The 20555-nt window shown below is 42.7% G+C and overlaps 1 protein-coding gene and 1 pseudogene across 3 annotated transcripts in view; both read left to right on the plus strand.

Moving 5' to 3' along the window:
• The window catches only part of Cpne4 (copine 4), a 482133-nt gene that overhangs the window by 398971 nt on the left and 62607 nt on the right, over nt 1–20555 (plus strand). The window lies entirely within an intron of this gene.
• On the plus strand, nt 15279–15499 carry LOC148122290 (Nuclear RNase P; annotated as a pseudogene).

A 20555-nucleotide genomic window follows, 5' to 3' on the forward strand; every position in this document is an offset into this window, starting at 1 on the left:
TACAGACTTCGCAGAAAAAGATGACTGCATTAACTCTTTGTAGTCACCCATTAAATACCTGACCGTATCTTCGTACCTATCAACCTCTGTGAAAGGCAGAAAGTGATCTGGGTCCAATAAAAATTTAGAGTATATTCCAGTCTCCTTGATACATTCATCAGTGTGGCTACCAAGCAAAACACCAGGCAGTGACAGCCTGTGGTGAGGCTGTGTGAGCTGGAACGAACACCTCAGCACCTCGGACAAAAGCCCACGTCTGTGAGGACAGATCCGTTGTTCCAGTGTGAGCTTTACTCCGGGCGTTACTGAACAGAGGACAGTGACAGTCATTCCTGACATATCTTGTAAAGTGCCTGCCCTCTCTAGACAATGAAATTTCTCTTGGTTATTATATATAACTCTTCACTATTATGATTGTGTATACAAGCTAATGCACTATTTCTCATGGGCGAGCACTGCCATTTTTTTTTTTTTTTTAAGAATTAAAGATCTAAGTATGAAAGACGGAAGGATGGCTCTCTACTTCTTAGTCTGCTTTTTACTGGTCAGCCATCCTGATTTTGTGCATCAATCTTAGCTATTGGCTAGCAGCTCATAGCTGCTCATGTCTGTAATCTAGGAATTCGTCTTCATGGCTTTCAAATGAGTCTCACTTTGGGGCTTGACCCATGACATGCTACTTCAGAGAACCACAACCACTAGAGCCTGGATGGGTGGTCTATACTCTCATTTATTTACCAACTGAGCAAACCCGAGCTGCCACTCTCCCTGGTGTAGAGCACAGGTAAGTCACCTTCATGGTCAGATGTTGGCTACACTCTCTAAAGCAAAAACTGAGAGGAAAGACACAAGGTTAAAGGAGATTTTTAAGAGTAATGGAACCAGAAAAGAAACCACAGCCAGACCAATGCCTTTGCACTAACAAATAGCTTCTCTGAGGTATAGAGTTCATCACGAGGCATGAATGTCAGCATAAGAAGCCATTTGGCTGTCATCTAAACAGCACAGTTGCAATATGAGCCACAGACACGTGCCACCAATGAGCTATCCGGGCTGCTTTTCTTAAGATTCACAAGCTAGAGCAATCAGTGGGGAAGTGTCTGAAGCTCACTATGAAAGTGCTGCTTGTTAGAAATGATAGCTAGCTTAAAAGACACTCGGGGTGCCACTGTCAAGGTAGGTGCTGAAGAGCCCACAGGAGAGACTCTGAAATGTACCTTTACCATCTGTGATTCTAAGAAACACAAACCACCGCTCTCACACTCTAGGGAGGAGCTTAGAGTTCATCCTCTCGATGTTTGTTTCTCAGTGATGATCACCACCGTCGAACCTGACCCTGGATCCCACTGGGTCATGAGAGCCCTCCTTCTTAGTGTAAGAATACCAAAGAAGTCACTGGGTGATGGTATATTGTTGTCATATTGTTTCTGTAGTAAATCACCTCAAAGTTGGTTCTTAAAAACAGCACAAATGTTCTGACTTGCGGCTCTGCAGGTCAGAACCCAAAATGAGTCTAGGCTAAGCTAAGAACCTGTACAGCTCCTTTCCTTCTGGTGGCTGGTGGGAGAATCAGCTGATTTCCAGGTGGGGAAATTGTTATTATCTTTGGATCCCCTGACCCCATCTATCATTCAAATCAATTGAACTCAGCTTCTCCATCTCTGGTCCTAACCCGGCTTCCTCCTCCTCAAGGCATCATTGATTACATTAGGCTCACTTGGATAATCCAGATAATCTTCCTGTCCAAGTACATCAGCCATGTAAATGCAACAGATCATATTTGGCAATTCAAGAGACCGGGATGTGAGCATATTTGAGGAACTACCTCATAGATGGTATAAAGAAAGAAGGAAAAAAGCACACATCTGCCCTGGAAGAGGCAAGTAGCTGAGGGCCTGAAGAGTTCAGGAAAATTAACGTGCTGTGCAAGAAGAAACCTGAATTACCCTACTACAATTTTGCCAAATTGAAGCCTTTAAAAACTCTCACATAATTTCTTATTCCAAGAAGTTCTCTTAAAATCGTATCCATCATCCTCATTATATTTTTAATCAGCCAAACAACTACAATAATTTCTGTGTTCTGAAAACAGGGACACGCTAGTTGGCTGCTCTCCCAGGACCCTGTCTGTGTTTCTTTTCACTTCGGAGTGTGAGGGAACCATCATCTACCACCTATGTAACCAGGGCAGACAACTACACGCAGCTGGGCCCTGGCCAAAGTGCTCTTTGGGTCCCAAACCCAGAGTGGCCATTCACTTCTTCACCTACAAGGGGACTTCGTTGGGAGGCTGTAGTTTACAGCCCACAGAACTCTAGACAGAATCACTGCTAGAGCCAAAGGCTGAGCTCCGTCACAACCACAGACACCTCTGTCAAGTCCACTTCCTTCATCTCTGTGTCCCTCCTAGCTGCTTCTCCAGTCTCCTGCCACCTGTCAAGATGGTGGAATGCATTCCATTCTCCCCACAAATGATCTGAGAAGAAGAGCCACCTGGAGTGTGTATTTGGCAGGCATGTACTCAGGCTCCTCACTCAGAAATTCTGACTTCCTTGCTCTTGCTATCTACTTGAATAACAAACACTCCCAATGATTATCGGACAAGGATGAGGAAGACTGACGGGATGAAGCAGGATGGGCAGAGAGGGCCTTGGAAAGGAGGCACAGCTTTACAAATAGTTCAAGCTGAGGGAGGCTGACAATTTGCTCAGCTCTGAGCCTGTACAATGTATAGGTTGTTGGAGAGCCGAATAGGATGGTGTATACATTCGACTGTATATAAAGAGTCTGCGGTTTACCATTTCCAATTATTAGTGTTCTCTCTCTTTCTCCCTTTCTGCCTCCCTCCTCCCTCCATGTCTCTCCCTGTGATACCTGCCATACGGTGACTTTCACAGCAGAGAATGTCTACTGACTCTGTAAATGCCACACAATGACAGCCAGCAATATTTGGTTAATTCTTCTGTCAGGCCGTTTTCCATCCACCGGTTGTCAACTTCATCATTGAAATACATGGTTCCTCAGCACTCTCTTCCACATGGCTTCCTCATAGTCACAAGGAATTGTTCATTAATGTTTCCCAACTTTTTAGAGTACCCAGCTGCACAAAGAAAGCTAATCTTCAGGCACGGCTGTGGCAGTCACTGTTTCAGGAAGTGTCCAGGTGCCAATTGCTTTTATTCTGTAGAAAAAAAAGCAAGCCAGGTTTGCTACCCAATCATGTGAGGTTACAAATAAATTTTGGGTAGAAGCTCTTGGATTTCCTGTCACCGCACACATGGTCTTGTGTCTATCAGCAGCAGGGACCTCACAGGAATCGCATGATGTTTCCAATTTTGATGTGCATTTTGCATTTGCTAGGACATGAGGTAGATTTTTAAAGACCACTTTCCTAAGTACTTTGACAGCTTTAGGTGCAACAAGAATTAGAAAGACATTCTGTTCTTAGTAACCACAAAGAATCTTTGTGTGTTATCCTCTTCTTAAAGTGGCAGATTCACAGGGACCTAACCACTGTGACTTTCTTTCTTCTCTCTTTCTTGACAGTATATGTTCTCCCCAGACCACCAGCAGTACCTAAAGAATTGCTAGAAATTCAGACTCCAGGGTCATGATTCAGACATACTGAACCAGAAATTCTAGGAATGAACTTAAAATATTTAGGGAAATGTGTGTGTGTGTGTGTGTGTGTGTGTGTGTGTGTGTGTGTGTCTGTCTGTCTGTCTGTCTCTCTCTCTCTCTGTCTCTGTCTCTGTCTCTGTCTCTCTCTCTGTCTCTGTCTCTCTCTCTCTCTCTGTGTGTGTATATGTGTGCACATAACAAAGATTAATGAAAAATGAGGCCATGAATTTAAAAGAGAGTAAGGAGAGATAAATGGGAGAGTTTTGAGGGAGGAATAGGAAGAGGGGATGGTGCAATTTTATTATAATCTCAAGAAACAGAAGAAATAATCTCTAAAAGCCTTAAAAGATCCAGACACATATCTGCTTGAGATTTGGTGCACTATAGCCATACCCAGCCTATCATCCATCTCCTGAAAGTAAACTCACAATATGCTGCTGGCTTAGAGAACTGCTTCGTGGCCTTAGACTACACAGGAATATCCCTACTATTCCAACTTCTCCGTTCTCCCAAGAATATCTTGAAGATGCCCTTAGAAACCTCAGACACTATAGAGCACACAGGTGAATGACTGATGAACTAATGCAATTTTCTAAAAGAAACATGATAATAAGGAAGGAAATGGGTGACTAATAATACACTGAATATTTTACATTGTAGAAAGAACAGATTTTTTCCTTAATTCTCACCACAAAAAAATTCCTATGCATAAGATGACAAATATGCTAATTATCTTGATTTGACTCTTTCTACAATGAATATGTAGATCAACTATCACATTGTATCTTATGAATATATACAATTATTAGTTTTCAATTAGGAACAAGTTTTAGAAATGAATCCATGTGCATTCATTGTGATCAGTGTTGCCTCTGCCCTCCCAGACAACATTGGTACTCACTCTCATACTCTCGAGCTGCTCACCTTGGTCTCCCACTCTGGGTCTCTTGATAAAGTTTGACCATCTCCAGTATTTACCTTGTATGCACTCCCAAAGTGGCACCTCCCATACCCTGATCTCACTTCCCAACTCATACTGGGACAAAGTACCACGACTCATTATTTAACACTATACCTGACAATAGTAGTAACACAGAAAATGGTGTGTGTGTGTGTGTGTGTGTGTGTGTGTGTGTGTGTGTGTGTGTGTGAGTGTGTGTGCATATGAAAGTGTAAATGAGTAAGTGAATGGCCTCATGGTCATAGGCAAATGCTGGCATCAAAGAGAAGCCTTTAGGCATAGTGTGGTGGCTCATGCTGTTTATCCTGGCACTCTGGTGGCAGAGGCAAGTGAATCTTTGTGGGACTGAGGCTAGTCCAGTCTTCATAATGACTTCTAGGTCAGCCAGGGCTACATAGTGAAACCTTGTCTTTTTTCTTAATATTTATTTTATTTTTATTTACATACTGACCACAGTTTCCCTTTCCTCTTCTCCTCCTGTTCCCTCCCCTACTCCCAACTCCCATCTACCCCCCCTCAAGTCTCCATTCAGAAAGGGACAGGCTCCCATGGGTTTGAACAAGGCATAACACATCAAGTTGAGGTAGAACCAAGCTCCTCCCCCTGCATAAAGGCTCCTAGCAGTGAAACCAGAACCTGTCCCTGGTGTTTAGCTGGCATGGGTAACAGTTTCCCAAAGCTAGCTAAGCACCAGGGACAGGTTCTGATCTCACTGCTAGGAGCCTTGAAAATAGACCAAGCTACACAACTATCACACTCGTGCAGAGGGCCTAGGTGGGTCCCATGCAGGTTCCTTAACTGTTGATGCGGAATTCGTGTGCTCCCACAAGTTCAGGTAAGCTGTCTCTGTTGGCTCCTCCATCACGACCTTGACCTCCCATACAATTCTTTCTTCCTTTCTTCAGGAGGATGCCTGGAGCTTGGCCCAATGCTTGGCTATGGATCTCTGCTTCTGCTTCCATCAGTTACTAGGTAAAGGCTCTCTGATGACAATCAGGATAGTCACCAACCTGATTACAGCAGATGTCCAGTTCCGCACCCTCTCCACTGTTGCTAGGAATTTTAGCTTGGGTCATCCTTGTGGATTCCTGACAGTTTCCCTGACACCAGGTTTCTCCATGACCCCCAAATGCCCCCATCAAGATGTCTCTTTCATGACTCTCCTGTTCTGATCCACTTCTAACCCACCTCCTGGGACTAGCCTGTTCAATCTGTTCCCTCAAGTTCCCATTCCCCCATCTTCCCCACCCCTACCCCCAATTTATCCAAGAGATCTCTTCTATTCCCCATTCTCAGGAAAATGCATGCATCTCTCTTTGGGCCTTCTTTGTTATCTAGCCTCTCTGGGACTGTGGACTGTAGGCTTGTTATCCTGTACTTCATTTCTAATATTAAATATGAATGTGTACATACCATGTTTGTCTTTCTGGGTCTGGATTACCTCACTTAGAATGATTTTCTTTCTAGTTCCATCCATTTGTCTGCAAATTTCATGAGGTCATTGCTTTTTTACAGCTGAATAATACTCCATTGCATAAATTACATTTTCTTTACCCATTCTTTGGTAGAGAGTCCTTTAAATTGTTTCCAGGTTTGGCTATTACAAATAATGCTGCTATGGACATAGCTGAGCAAATGTCCTTATGGTGTAATTGAGCATCTTTTAGGTATATGCCTTAGATTGGTATAGCTAGATCTTCAGGTAGATTGATTCCCAATTTTCAGAGAAACCACCATATTGATTTCCAAAGTGGTTGTACCAGTTTGCACCAACCAACAATGGAGGAGTATTTCCCTTACTCCACATCCTTGCCAGCATAAGTTGTCATCAGTGTTTTTGATCTTAGCCATTCTGACAGGTGTAAGATGGAAGCTCAGAGTTGTTTTGATTTGTATTTCCCTGACGGCTAAAGATGATGAATAATTCTTTAAGTTTATTTTGGCCATTTGATATTCTGAGACCTTGTCTCTGATAAAAGGGATGTTCTATCAGCATCTACTTTAAATGCTGTTCTAAATATTGCATGTGCCATCACTGTTTAATCCCAGGGCAGACCTTTGTTAGTTTGTCCACTGTCAACCACCACCCATTTTTCTGTACCCAGTGCTAGTCCTCACATGCTGATCTGTGCCTCAAGAGGAAGCATGAGGCATCTAAGGCTTGAATACCAGTGATATAGGGACAGTCGGGGTGTGAATACCTGTGATGTATGGACAGCTTATCTGCTTTCTTGAGGTTATGTCTGTTGTAGAGAAGGTGGTGGGCTGCATTCCTGCCACCCGGATGCCTGGCTAGTTTACACCCAAAATAATTACATGGAAACTGTATTCATTTAAACACTGCCTGGCCCATTATACCTAGCCTCTTTTGGCTAACTGTCACATATTAGTTTAACCCATCTTCATTAATGTGTATTGCCACTTGACTGTGGCTTACTGGCATGAGTCTAACCAGCGTCCACCTCAGAGAGGAGAGCCATGGAGTCTGTCTGACTCTGCTTTCTTTCTCAATAAAAACAACACATAAAAAGACCCTCCTACACCATATGTCACTTTCCATAATCAACAACATGTGTTCAAATTGATGCATCTTTCTCTAGTCTTGAACCCTAGATCTGTGCAGTGACATAGGATCTTGAATACATGGGATCTTGAATAATACATAAGGTCTTGACTAATACATTGCTGTAGGAAATTCTACAGCCAGTAGCTACCCACCCACTGGGGCATGGCCTTTTATACTATTTATGCCGATGTAAAGCATGAGTCCAGCCTCTTTTCTTGCTGTAGGATTTAGTTTCTATTCTCTGTTCCAGCAGAATATTCTGACTTGTGAGTCTACCCCTAAATAAATAACCGTCTATTATTTTCAATTCTGAGCTAGTGTGAGATTTCTTTTAAGCATCCATCTTCAATACATATGACCTTGAATACATAGGATCTTGAATACACAGGATCTTGAATATATGGGATCTTGATCTCCCTTTCAAGGTAAAGTCAGCACTACTAGTACTCAGCACTACTATTTACAATAGCTTGTTCCTTTACCTTGCTCTGTCCATAGATTCTAGACCTTATGGCTATGGACTTTAGTACATTTTCCTTTAAATTTGCTCTCAATTTGTCATTTCATTTCTCTCATTGTATTTGCAGCAATGGGGAAGAACTTCCTTTCTCAAAATTAGAGAGTTGGTTAAAAATATCACCAACCTGCAAGGAAGGGAACATTTTGATAGGGAGAGAGAACTCAGGGACCTGCTGGAGGCAGCAACAGCTCTTGGAATTATTCAAAATTCTATTCAAATCTCACTTTTACTAACTGTAATCATCTTCAAGCTAGTTTGCTTCTGTCTACTGATTTTATTCATTGCAAAGGTCAGAATAATATTTGTGATGGTTGGTTTTGATTTTCAGCCTGATTTAACTTAGAGATACCTAGACAGGGAGTCTTGGATGTTTCTGTGGGGATCTTACTAGAGAGGATAACTAAGAAGACATGCCATGGCTGTGGGTGGCACCATCCCCTGGACTGAATAAAAAGGGGAAAAGGTCCAGGACTGAATGAAGAGGGGAGAAAGTCCAGGACTAAATGAAAGGGGAGAAAGGAGAAAACCAGCTAAGGGCTGGTGTTCTGCTTTTGTTTGTTTCCTAATCAAGTAAGATGTCAGTAAGCAGACGCTTGGTACCATGGACAGGTCCCACCTCCAGGCCTTGAAATTAAGGGACTGTATCCCATAATCTGTGAACCATCGCCTCCCTTAAGGGGCTTTCTATCAGGTACTTGGCCAAAGCACACATTAGATTCACCTCTTCCCACCCCACCTCCTCAAGCTCATCAACAGTGGCAAATTGAGAATTGTGCTGGCAATCAGAATGGAGAAATGATTTAGGTCCTTGCTTCTGGATGCTGATAGCAGAGTGCAGGAGACAGACAGATGTGCAAATATATAAGGGTCACACTAAGTGCAAATGCCAGGAATGGAAGCCAAAGGAGATCTAGGAGTATTCCATATGGACAGCCAGGAAAGGCATCCTTCTGAGAGCAAATAAGAAAATAGCACCTGGTAAATGGCATATGCAAGAAAAACATATCTTTGCTTTATTTACACAGAAGAAAAAAATGTCTAATATCAGAACCTCTCCTAAGCATAGTGTGAGGACAGAGCAGAAAAGCATCCAGTGTCTGAAGGGGGCAAGTAGATTAAGCAAACATACTTTCTCCTTGGTTTTGTCTGCATGTCATTCTGTGCAGAACTGCAATGTAATTTGTCCGGCTGAGTCCTTTGCCTTAAGATCTTGTACCTCAGAGATGCTCATGAGCCCTGAAATAGTCTCTTTAGGACCTTGTGCTGTGCTATAGTGAGTGCCTCAAAGGGAGAGGATGAGGATGCTGTGACTCAAAAAGAGACCTTGAGAAGCGCAAATTCAGCTCTCCACGTTGCATTTGTTGTTAGCTTGCTATGAGATGTTTAATCGAAGGACCTTTCACCTCTCTGGGTCTGTCTTCATCTGCAATCAATATGATCGGTTTGCTTTGTAGGAATAACAATAAAAATTCTTTGCCCTTAGGAATTTAGAATATCCAAAGAAGAGTTTGTTAAATTTCAGATTTCAAGTCCCTGCCTCCAAAGACTCTGATTCAGTTGTGTGGAGTAGAGCACAAGAGTCACACATTGAAGTAAACACCTTGCCAGTTTGGATACACATGTTTGCTGGATGGAAGAGTCAGGAGTCTATGGTATAAGATATGAAGGCAGGAGTTACCATTATATTCTGGCTTACACTCACAAAGTCTTCAATTTAATAAAAAAAAAAACCTAATCCTAGATAGAAAACATTCAGAGACTATTTTGAGTCCTTAGTGATTGTTTTGTGGACCAAGGCTATCATTGGACAAATGGTACCCTAAAACTTTTACTCAACAAAGAGAGACTAAGAGGTATTCAAGAATGAAAGACCATGGGAGTGTAGACTTTTTCAGGCTAGGTCACACACATGTTTTTTTTCTTGATGGAGGGGGGTGTAGGCATACTACAGGGTAATTCAGAGAAGTGTGTCATTACTGGAATCTTTCTTGGAGATTTATGACCCTAGGAGGGTTGAGTAGTTCAGATAATTGTCAAAGGTTCCAGAATGCTTGTCTAAACCTCTGCAACATCATACTTCAGTGCTCCTTAGAAAGAATGAAGCTCCCATGGATGCATGGGCAGAGCAAGGAGGCAGGCTTTGTCGATCTTCATTACCAGTTGCTATGCCCTGCCACAGACCAAGTCACCGAGAATCTGGTATTTGATCTGAGACCTGGCAGGTGGTTGGACTGAGAGAATGGCCCATGTGAATATAATTCCTAGCCAGCACAGAGGTGTTGAAGACCACGAACTTTCCAGTTGTTGCTGGGATGCAAAGCACACCATTTTCAGTGTGTGATGAAACACTGTTATTTTTCTCTGTACCACGTGGCCTGCTCATTCACTACTGAATGGACTTTGGTTAAGGACCTACCATGTTTTCTTTTTAGCTTTGAAACTATTCTTATATAATAATTGAGCCAGGTACTGAAAACAGAACTCCAGTCCCTGGTAAAATATTAAACACTCTTAACTGCTAAACGATTGCTTCGTGTATTTTTTGAGTCAATAAAATAGATAACAAGTCAATCTATCTTGACTTGGTATTTGCCAAATGCTGGAGTATTCTACAGAATTCCTTGTAGGATTATCAGTGTGTAGACAATTTAGAAAGGAAAAACACTTGAAATAGAGGAGTGGCACGTTAAAATAACAAATTGAGAAAGTTAACTCTTGCTATTAAATGAAGAATGAAGAAGAGGTTTCAAGGAACAGAAGCCCACTGGGGTGCTGGGGTCAATGTATGACCCTTGAAAGACTGTGAAAGGACCAGGAAGTGTGAATTAGAGGTTCCAATATCTGAGGAAGTGCTGGGGTGGCATGAGAGGAAAAAAAAGGAAGAAGAAATTGAAGATTGTCCTCAAACAACTAGCTTGGATAACTGAGTGTACCATTCACAAAATGTGATTCCACAGAGAATAGACCGAGGACCCAAGGGTACTTTCACATTTGGCCACAGAGAGTCTGCACTCTTGACCTGTAATAAACACACTGATTCTCAGATCCCATGACAGGTAATCATTGTTTCTTCTAGCAAAATGCCTGTGTCTCTGACTCTAAATGAGCCATGCTGTGAAAGGTTTATTGATTGCTATAATTTGATGCCTGGAGACAGCCTCCTGTTGGGTCCCTGGGGGAGAAAAGGCACTACAAGACCTAGAGAGAACTGATGATTTCATTTGTATGGCTTAATCAGTCTGGAAACCACAAGCTGGCAGTGTGGCATTCCCTAACAGCCAGGAGGAAATCTTGGCATAGTCAGGCAAGTTGATTACTGTATCTTTCTAACATAAGCTTCTTTATTCACTTCTCTAGTTTAATTGGTGCCAGTGCTTCCACCATAGGTATTTGAGAACTGGAGTTTCTCATCAAAGGGAAAAAAACAGATCCTAAAAGCATGGGAAATTTACTAGTCCTCTCTAATCACACAGAATGACTACACCAGTGTTGTAAGAATCATGTCTGAGCCAATAGTAAATACCTAAGTAAGACTGGCCACCCACCCATCAGATGATACAAAGGAAATACAAGCATTTCACTAGATTCTTGAAAATTGTTGTAGACCTTATTTTATTATTGCTATTTATCTTGAACCTTGCCCAGGTCTAGTTTCTATAGTGCTTGACTAGCTTGCTTGAACTGTACGTCTTATTTATCCATGAGAACAGTAGCACTAAACTCTTGATGTCTAGGACTTTTCAGAGCCCAACTAACCTTTGGGATTCTCTCACTGTTGCTCTTCTGTAGGGTAGCAATCATGTCTGATCAGATCTGAATCCTTGAGTCTAATTGAAAATAACTTGTTGACAGAGGTTTAGTCCTGCTCAGTCCCACAGACGTTCAGTTCCGAAGGAACACACAGAGGCCTACATTAATTATAAACTGTTTGGCCTATTAGCTCAGACTTTCTTTTTAACTCTTACATTTTGAATTAACCAATAATTCTTGTCTGTGTTAGCCACATGGGTTGGTACCTTTTATCAGTGAGGGATTCTCATCTTGCATCTTATGTGTCTGGGTGATGACTGCAGACAGCCTTTCCTCTTCCCAGAATTCTCCTATTCTGGTCACCCTGACTATACCTCCTGCCTGGCTACTGGCCAATGAGCATTTTATTAAACCTATACAAGTGACCAATCTTTACAGGGTGCAAGACCACTGTCCCACAACAATAACTGGCTGGGCTTTGTATAGGCCTATTCCAGCCACTCTCTAAATAATAGAAAGCAAAGTCTAGTGTAATCCAATAATACACTTGTGGAAAGGTTTATGTATGTGTGTGGATGCTTCTTTTTATGCAGATGAATTTGTTTGCAAGTGTGTTTGTGTTTGTGTATGTGTATGAAGGCCAACATTAACCTCAGCGGCTGTCCTTCAGAAACTGTCCCTCCTATATTTTGAGACAGGGATCTCATAGGTCTGAAGCTCACCAAGCAGGCTTGGCTATCTGGTCTGCAAGCCCCAGGAAGCCACCTGTGTCAGTCTCCCCAGGGCCGAGAAGAGTGCAGAGTACCACACCTGGCTGCTTTGTCTTTTTCTCTTTAATGTGAATTCTGGGGTTTGAACTCAGGTTTTTCATGTTTGCCACACAACTTCTTTACCAACTTAACTATCTCCCTAGCCCTTAATGTTCTTTTTCAAGAAAATTGATTGATTGATTGATTGATTGTCTGATTGGTTGATTGACTGATTTGCTAAGATGGTGTATTTTCATCCCTTAGCCTTCCTGTCTTGATTCAGCCATTCATAGGAAACCTCACTGAATTATGACGCTTCCTTTGCTTGTGTGTGTAAGACAGTTTGGAAGTCCTGGATGACATGAGAAAACTAAAAATTTGCATTCAGTTGTTAAGCCTGAAATTTCTACCAGGTACTCTCTATTTGTCAAAAAAGAATCAGCTCTCCTCTTATTGCAAGCAGACTCTGAAGAACACGTCCCTAAGAGATAGGCTTTTATCCCGTGATCCAGCCAGGGAGATACCCATTCCTTCCAGCCAGATAAAGTCAGACGTGTATTTCTAAGATGGACAAGTGGAGCGCAAGCTTTTGACAGTGTTAAGTAGGGTCACTGACCTATCTCATCAGACTATTACCCCAGTAATTGAACTTTTCTTCTCATTCAATTCCTATTACTGGATACCCCAGTAGCTTTATTTGTCTTTGTGACTATGTAACACATCTTTCTTGCCCAGAGGTGAAAATCCATCCATTCACCACTGGGAATGACCTTCTCTGTATCCGTTCCTCTAATAACCACTTTGGGATGCCAGAAAAAGTATGGGAACTTAGTTAGACACTTCCCTGGCTGTCATAACATTCACTGTGTTTTCAAAAGTAGTTTTGAGAAATGGGCCCACATTTTCATCAAAAATCCGTTCTCTACATCAAAGCTACAACTTGCAAAGACACACAAAAAAATAGAATTCATTCACTTATATAGCAGCAATGCATTTTAAATTTTATTTCACAGAGCACCGGTTCTACGGGAGGTTAATAGGAATTAATAACCAAAAGGACTATGTCTTCAAATGCATCTGGCTTGCCCTGGAACAGAAGTCAAACCATTTTAACTCTTGCAGGAACTCAGAACTTTTGGCATGTAAATGCGCGGAGCATAGTAATAGGATGAGGCGTCCTCACTGCCAGCTCAAGGAGCGGCTCATTCTTCGGATGCTGTAAGTGCAGGATTGGCACGCGCATGAAGCCGAGGGTGACTGTTCTCTTCAGTTTCCCACCCTGCCTATCTCTTTGCTTTATTCTGGCCAGGTCCTACTAAGGCATGCTGTGAATAATCTTTTAGTTTGGGGCATAATAGTACGTGATCTTGCCCCATATTATTTATCCAAGGAGCTTGTATATGTATATTTGTATTTAGATGAAACTGGCCGTCCAATTGTCTTGTGAAAAGAATTGTAAGAAATAAATTAACTTTTTTGCTTATTTAATTAATGCTATTGAGTGTCTGCTATTTAAAAAAAGCAATGACAGAGTATTGGCATGTGAAAGTGGAACTATCTCTTTCTTTCAACTAGCTCAAATAAACCAAGCATACAATCAAGTAAGTGCCGTGCCAGAATGTGCGTTTAACAGAGAGTATGGTGAAATTGGAATAGACACCATCTGGTTCATCCAGAAGTTTGAGGAAAGATAGGGGGTGTTCGTAATAGAGCTGCATTGTTTTCTCTTCAGCACAGTGGCTGTGCCTTAATCTGCTGCTGTTTCAGCCAGCAATTGTGACTTCACAGTCACCGGCCTGCTTCTTTGGCAGCAGCCCAGCCACGCAGGCTGCAGCCTGGCAGGAATTCTGTTCCCCCAGGCATCTGCTCTGTGGCTGTCACTAAAGGTAGCTTTAACCAAATCTCTATTGTTCTATTTAAAAATAAGACTTTAGATTCAAAGACTCGGGTGAAAACCTGCTAGCTCAGAGAGGCTGAGTAGCAACTAGCTAATCTTCTGTCCTTGCTGGCATCCCCCCAAAAGTCCGTCCTTCTGCTTTGCCAAAACAAAACAACAAAAAGAATGGTAACACTCAAATCCCTCCTTACTGCTTCTGATGTGTCTTCTATCTCTTCTGTAGGAAGCCACCTGGAGGCACAGGTGGTCCTGCAGTTTGGAGGTATACAAGTCCATACCTGGCTTAGCCACGTGGGGCTGAGCACCCTTGTCTGTACCCTTGTCTGTACATGCTCAGACCAGCAGAATGGCATTAACCAATCAGGACAGCGTTTAAGCCTCTCCACCGTTTAAAAGTAGCTGTCTTTGGGCTCAACTTCCTCTCTCTAAGCTTTTTTTTGTCCCTGTTTTATCTTTCCTTTTCCCAATTTTTTTCAATCAAATGCTCCGAATAAAGACATGACCAGGAAAGAAATTCTCGTTTTTAGTGGCGTTTATTTCTGCTGGTCAGGATGTGCGTCGCAACTGGTGCTGAAACCTGGGACGCCAAGGGACCCTGACAACTACGCCGGGGCACCCTGAAAAGAAAGCGCCCAGCAACAGGTGCTAAAAGCCCAAAAAAAAAAAGCCGAGATCAAACACCAAACAGAGAGCCGTAAATTTCAAAACTCTAAACACGTAGAGTGGTGAGTGACGTCAGTTAAATCCTCCAAAAAGGGAAAAAAAAATAAAAAAGTATAGGCCTAAAAAAAAAAATAAAAAAAAATCAAAGTTAAGGTATCTAAAAAAAGGTACAAAAAGTAATGAAAAAAAAATCCCTTAAGTTCAGTACAGGAGGAGTGTAAAAAAAACAACAACAACAAAAGCGAGGTTTACGGTTGGGAGATCCGCAGCTTCCGTCCCAACCCGCTGATAAGAGACTAGGGACAAGAGTCTCGTAGGGAGGCTGGCTTGATCGTGTTCAAAGACTGCCTTCCCTGTTCTTAAAGAGCCACACAGTTTTTGAGGTGATTTTCGCCTAATTTTGATAAGAGAGCTCAGTCTCTGGCTCTCACGTACAAAAAACTTTAATTTTGATTGAGGAAGTAGCCGGGCGGTGGTGGCGCACGCCTTTAATCCCAGCACTTGAGCTCTGAGCAAAAACTCTGAACCGCGTTTCCATAGCAACATGGGCGGGCGGAGGAAGCTCATCGGCGGGGCCATGTGCTAAATGCTCGTCACTCCCCGGCCCCTGGGAAGGTCTGAGACTGGGGCCCCCCGCGGCCCTAACTGGGCCCTCCCGCGCGCGGGCAGACCAGGCAGGAGAGGCCCCCCCTCGCCGGAGCTTGAAAAAGACTCACGGCCGGTGGTGCGAGTTCTATGCCTGAAGTGAGGCAGGGTGCACAGTTCGCAGGTACAGGATAAACCGGCGAGCCCGCGCACAGCCCGGGGCGGGGCCATGCCTTTGGGCCATGCAGAGCGCGCCACGGTGGGCCTTGCCTCAGAGGCGGAGCTGCTGCTGCCGCCGCTCACAGCCACGGCCGCCAAAAATTCAGTCAGATAAAAACATTTGTCGCCAAAAAATTCAGTCAGATTCCCCAAAAAATGTGCATCGTCCCGTCGTCAGCAGGAAGTAGTCAGACCGATTGTCGACGCCCATTTTCCCTCAAAGAACTGGTCGTAATTATCATAATAAAGGCATGTCAACCTGGTTACCGGTATCCTAGGTAACAAAGGCGGACCTTTTGCCTGAGGCAACGGGTGGGATAAGCAATGCTACCTAGAGGTTTTTTCATTTGAATGCAGGGAGCTGGAGAGATGGCTCAGTGGTTAAGAGCACTGACTGCTCTTCCAAAGGTCATGAGTTCAATTCCCAGTGACAACTGTTTTGGTTTTAGACAATAGAGGGGGACTACCAGTGACAGCTTCCCCCAGAGAAAGGATTTCTCTTGCATTCTTTACACTTAATTTTTAATTCAAAATTTTGCTGAAAAAACTGCAACAGACAGACATACTCTGTTTGAAAGCAATTCCGTCTAATTCTAAGGCCTGCTTTAATGGCACAGGCAAACAAGATTTGCTCTTTGAAACGGAGACCTGCAAGTCTCTAAGTTCAAAACCAGCCTACTTCCAGTACTGATTGTGCTGAATTTTTACACTGAGAGTTTTTAATACTCTTAAATGTTAATTTGGGAGGAGAGTTTTGTTATGTTTTTCTAGAAATGCTGACATACATCTGGATGCCAGCGAGACTGACAAGAAAAATAAAAAAAAAGATAACCCAGTGGATGCTGAGTGTCCTGCTGTGGAAGATTCATGTGGAGACGGCAGTGATGACCTTCTGGGCGGTGTCAAGAGCAGCTGTTTCACACCATCGACTTGAGCAGCACCCTGTGCAACCTCTTATCTCTTAACAATTTTCTGACTGACTCTATTTTGCCTTTTCCTTCCTTAGGAATGGGTGGGAGCAGAGATATTCTTGGCATGCTGTGTCTAGGTGGAAGTGCTGTATGTCTTTGATTGGTGTGCTACCTGCTAGCCCAAGTGAGGTGGGACAAGGTCTTCGTGGCACAGGCCTTGGCAGCCTTGGAATGTGTATCCTCACCCCAAGTTTGGCTCTCAGCCTTAAAGAGCTCATAGGCAATTAGCCATGCATAGCCTTAGCACCCTCTAGGGACCAGATAGTCCCATTGCACTGAGGAAGGTATGCATTGGCGGAGGGTGTGTCTTGTTTTTCTTTTCTTCAATCGGTCCACACATCATGAGGTGGTGACCAGATTGGAAAATAGTTTTGCCTTATTGCTTTTATTTACAGTAGAAGGGGGAGATGTAGGAAGCCACCTGGAGGCACAGGTGGTCCTGCAGTTTGGAGGTATACAAGTCCATACCTGGCTTAGCCACGTGGGGCTGAGCACCCTTGCCTGCACCCTTGCCTGCACATGCTCAGACCAGCAGAATGGCATTAACCAATCAGGACAGCGTTCAAGCCTCTCCACCGTTTAAAAGCAGCTGCCTCTGGGCTCAACTTCCTCTCTCTAAGCTTTCTCTCGTCCCTGCTCTATCTTCCCTTCCCCCAATTTTCCTCAATCAAATGCTCCGAATAAAGACGTGACCAGGAAAGAAATTCTCGTTTTTAGTGGTGTTCATTCCTGCTGGTCAGGATGCGCGTCGCACTCTTCCACGTGCCCTCTGAAGCTCCCCAATTACTCTGTCAACTAGTTGCTAACTCAGCCTCCTGACCCAAGTTAATTTTATTTAATTAGTGCAAATGCTAACTCGGGATTCACAGTGTGATGGAATATCCACCAACCAAGTTGATTAAGGAAACTCAATTTGAGATAAAGGTTGCACTGGGCCCTGAACTATGAAAGGATGGTAAACCTTCCAGGCACAAGAAACAGCAAGTATGTGCTTTGTGCAATAGTGTGTGAAGACCTGATACACCCGAGGACATACATGGTATTCTCCTTGACCCCCGAGACAGCCAGAAGAGACAAATATAAGTGTCCAACTATCATTCAACAGATCATACTTAAGGTTCATCATAAAGGGAAATGGAGGACATGAATCGTATAAAGTTAGTACATGTATATCAATGCCCTTCACAGATCAATATGCACCTATTGGATACAGGACATACACAATAAGAAATCACTAGAACTGGGGCAATGACTAAGATATTCCCCATGGCTCATAGACTCTTATTCTCAGAACTACACTAGACAGACATTTTTCACACCACTTTTGTGTCTCAGCTCTTGCTGTTCCTACTACTTGGAGTGTTTCTCTCTCCACTCTTTCTAGATATTGCTCCTCAAATCCCAGATATCTGCTCACATGCCCCTTCCTCAAGTACTCAAGCTAGTTCCAGCTTGTTATAAAATTTCTTTTCTCTCTGAAGTTTTCCTTCAACGTGTATTTTGGATTATAGATTTCCAAGACTACTTAATGAATTCCTCTCTCCTTTGAAAATGCTGTAAGTTCTATGACTCATATCAACCATCAACCACTTCCATTTCGCCTACCATTTTATGCATAACAGCTAATACAGAACTTTATGTATCCTAGGTTGTAACATGAAGGCCGGCTTGCTTGTTGGGGTATCTGTCCCACCCGGTACCCCACAGCCAGCAAGCCCCAAAGAAAATTACACAGAGATCTCCATAAGTTATAAAACTGATTGAAACCTGAGCCATTAGCTCAGGTTTCTTGTTAAATCTTGTAGCTTATATTAACCCATTATTCTCATCTATGTTAGCCATGTGGCTCAGTACCTTTTCCAGTGGGGCAGGTTACATCTTGCTTCTCAGTGGTCTGGGCAGGAATGGGAGGAATTGACTTCCTCCTTCCTAGCATTCTCCTATTCTCATCACCCCACCTCTACTTCCTGTCTGGTTGACCCACCTATACATCCTGCCTGGCCAATCAGCATTTATTTAAAACATGATTGACAGAATACAGACAATTCTCCCACACCACTTTCTCCTCTTTTTTAAGTCGGCCTTCATGTTATACTAGGTGCTTAATAATTTAAACTTTTTCATTTTAAAATATGGTCTCATTTAGCCTATGCTGGCCTTTAGCTCACTATATCGTGAAAAGTGACTTTTAATTCTTGTTCTTCTTGCCTCTGCTCTGGATTAATAATAGATATTTGTTGAATAGTAGAGTTGTTAAGCTATTCACTAACATTTATACTCTCCAGTGTAGCAGAGGCTGCTCTTATGAAGCAGACCTCAAATTCAATCATAGAGCATTTGTTTACACCTGTAATGGTCATGCCACTGTTGCAACAATAGGCATATTTTGCCTAGAATGTTGGTATTCTGGTTCATAGAGGTCATATCTGGGTAAGACCATCGATTTGTTTATATCTCAGCAGCCTGCATGGCAACCACCCAGCCCTATAAAAACCAGCCAGCAAAGCAGAGGCTTTCAGTTGAATACCAGCTTAATTTCTCCATATCTTGTATCCAAAGTGTGAGTAGTATTCAGCATTAAGGTCTTATCAACTAGTTCTTGTGGACAACCAAGAAAAGGCAAGAGCCTGCATTGTTTGGAGGTCACGTAGGGTCTCCCTCATCAACAACTCCTTTGGTGGTATCCCTCACCTGGCACTAGGTTTCTGTTTTGGTTTGTTTTTTTTTTCTTGTATCCCATGACTTTTAAGACTGGTATTGTCTACTCTTGCAGGGGATTTGCCTTCAAACTCTCTTTTCTGTTTTTAAATTGGGTTACTTAACAGTAGATTCCAAAGAGTCTTATTTATACCCCATTCATTGTAATCCTCCTGCCCCATGTCTTCACACATGTGCCCCATTTCTCTCCCTATTTGAGTTTTCATGGGTATTTTTTGAAGATTATGAAGACTAGCCAGGGGCCAGGGGCTAGGTTTGTCACTGATGCTAAATGAAGAACAAACCATGGTTTATCCCACAATGAGACTTCAAATCTATAGGAAAGAGAGATAACTAACAAAGCAATTATAAAACAGCATGATCAATTTTATCATTTTCTATCAAGTGATCTAAGAATATTTTCAGGGTCAGTGAGGCAGACACTCTCAATATGTCTTACCCATGTCACACGATTGCTTTAGAACTTAGCAGCATGCTTATCCCTGCATTCTTTCTATCTTAACACTTAGCACCAATATCTCAGTTAGAGGACTGTTCTAAGGCTGCCAAGACAACGTCACTGCATGTGTTGAACTGAAAAGCTTGGAGCAGCCCTTTACCAGTGACTAAAACACAGTGGGGCTTAAATATCCAATCCTTAATTAGAACTGGTGTCTTATACCTGTAATCCTAGCACTTGACTAGCTGAAGCAGGAGAAGAGTGGTAAGTTTGTGGGCTATATAGAGTTAGACAACATTTCATTTCCCTTCCCCCAAAAGTTTAATTCCAAGGTGAGAATTCACCATTTGGGGGTATACCTGAACGATGAACACAAAATTCCTGTCTTAAGATTTGCTTGTCTCCTCTCCTGCTCTTTCCACTCCCATGTCAGTTTCCAGCAATACCTTCAAATATATCTTGGATTGTCTTCTGGAGGACCCTGTATAATACAGGTGTCTCCAAATCCAGTAGTTAGGAAAGACTTCTCAGAAGATACACTTGAGCAGATGAGTGCCACTCAGGTGCCTCGAGAGTGGTAGAAGTAAGAGTGGTTCAGGACTGTGAGCTGTATGGTATCCTTTGGTGGAAGCCACAGCTGGGGACAAGTGATTGCCAGCATCCGTCTTCTCTTTCCATTTTAGCAAGTTTTACAATGAGCCCACATTTCTCCTGGGCTATATCTTAGAACTGTAAAATTCATATTGTTTCATGATCAGCATTTATAAAAGATTAAGGAAAACCAAAGTACATTTATTTCTCCTTTATTGAAAGATGCATTGCCTATATCAGTGTGAATGATGAGTCAGTAAGAAGGGGAATGGGACAGCCAATATGCTCAGTGAGATAAATTACCC

Source organism: Myodes glareolus, chromosome 4, assembly GCF_982192425.1.
Source record: "Myodes glareolus chromosome 4, mMyoGla1.1, whole genome shotgun sequence".
Taxonomy (NCBI): Eukaryota; Metazoa; Chordata; class Mammalia; order Rodentia; family Cricetidae; genus Myodes; species Myodes glareolus.